This window comes from Heteronotia binoei, chromosome 9 (assembly GCF_032191835.1).
Source record: "Heteronotia binoei isolate CCM8104 ecotype False Entrance Well chromosome 9, APGP_CSIRO_Hbin_v1, whole genome shotgun sequence".
Lineage (NCBI taxonomy): Eukaryota > Metazoa > Chordata > Lepidosauria > Squamata > Gekkonidae > Heteronotia > Heteronotia binoei.
Window position 1 is genome coordinate 90,424,316 of NC_083231.1, and position 1,914 is coordinate 90,426,229.

A 1,914-nucleotide genomic window follows, 5' to 3' on the forward strand; every position below is an offset into this window, starting at 1 on the left:
TATTGTTCTCTGCACCTGTTTTGTTACTTAATTGGCAGTACTATCCTAAGCAGAACTACACCCTTCTAAGTCCATTCACTTAAATGGATTTAGGTGGGTAGAACTCTGTTTAGGGTAGTACTGACAGAGAGCAATCCAATGCAGGTCTACTTCAACGGGGCTTACTCGCAGGAAAATGGTTTTTGTTTTGTTTGTTTGTTTTAGGACAGCAGCCTTAATCACTTAGCCTAATTGCAGTCCTTTCAATGACCTGCCAGAAAATTTCCCACAAACAAAAAAGCAAGGTGTGCTAAAATACAAATAAAGCACTACAGAAAAAATAAATTCTGTGGATGTTCTCTTGACAATCATGATAATCTATTTGAAAATGTGGCCTATCTAGAGATTCTCATATTTAGGGCTTTTTTGTTTTAACAGGGATTTTTTTCCTTAGTAGATGGGCATTTCCCAGTGCTCCAGATAGCCTTCATGTAGGAGGGGCTGTAGTTCAGTGGTAGAGCATCTGCCTGACATGCAGAAGGTCCAGGGTTCAATCCCTGGCATGTCCAGCTAAAAGATTTGAGGGTAAGTGATGCAAAAGACCCTCCACTTGTAAGACCCTGGAGAGCTGCTGCCAGTCTGAATGAGTATAAGGCAGCTTCATGTGGGATGTATGCACATTCTGGGTTGATTTTTTTTTTTTTAAGGAAACAAGAATTATGCTTTGGAACATAATAAGTCAGGAAGTGCACTTATAATGAGTTCGGACAAGATCAGGCATGTTCAGGGTAGTATGGTCAAAGACATCTCCAGGGCCTCAAGCAGAGGTCTTTTACATCATGCACTACCTGACCCTTCGGAAGGACATGCTGGGGATTGAACCAGAAACTTTTTGGATGCCAAGCAGATGCTCTGCCACTGAGCCATGGCCCCCTCTCCGGTATTTGAAAACAAACATTCCAGCACCTGGTGAGGCCTAGGGACACAGCTTGCAGCTTTAGCAGGTTCAAAGATGAATCCCAAACAGTACCCCCTTGTAAAGCAAAGCAGTTTTTGTTAATCCAGGAATGAAGCCCAACAAATAAGTATTCCAGTCACTTAAAATGTACTTAAAAAAAATACTTTGTTTTTGTATTTTACCTATTTACATAGTCATTCTAGTTTCTGCCCACAGTGCCATATGACAGACAATAATTTTAAAAGATCAATCTAAAATCACAATTTAAAACAGATAATAGCAACTTGCCCTATAGCACAAAAACTCATTGTCCCATTTAGCTATATGAGCACACAGATTCTCATCTATTGCAGCAGTAGCCTATTGGCAAATCATAGCAGATGTATCACATGTAAAATGAGATTTGTTTAATTATTTCATTTAAAACATTTATATATCCAACTCCACAACAACAACAATGGGATTCAAAGCAGTTTACATCATTTGAACCAGCTAAAATCCCATTTTTAAAAAAGACAGTATAGAGAAAGCTATTCACCCAGTCATAATAACGGACTTCCACACAAAAGCCATCAAAAATACACCCAAAAAACCCTACTTCAGAAATTTCTCATGTTCTCAGGAAGAGCGTCCGACAAAACAGAACTTGGATCAGTACTGTTGCTCAGTGGAAGAGTGCCTGGATGCACAAAATTCTAGGTTTGATCCTTGGCATCTCAATTGAAAAGGATCTCAGGGAGCATGGGATGTGGAAAAACTTGACCTGAGTCATTGGAGAGCAGCAGAAAGCTGGAGAACAGCAGCCAGTAGATAGACCAAAGGGTCCAACTCAGTCGACAGCTTCATGTGTTCACGAAGGCCACCAAGAAAGCCAGAGCAGAAACAGTTCTCACTAACATCAGTGGAGGAACCGTCAGTAATCCCTGGTCCAAGATTTAGAGATGTGCTGTGATTGCTTACTATGATGATACAGAAAC

General features: G+C 40.4%; 1 non-coding gene across 1 annotated transcript; it reads left to right on the top strand.

Annotated features, from left to right (window-relative positions):
* The first annotated feature begins 477 nt into the window (after positions 1 to 477).
* Positions 478 to 548, top strand: TRNAV-GAC (transfer RNA valine (anticodon GAC)). Its single transcript has one exon. It is a non-coding gene; the product is annotated as a tRNA-Val (tRNA).
* The last annotated feature ends 1,366 nt before the right edge of the window (positions 549 to 1,914 follow it).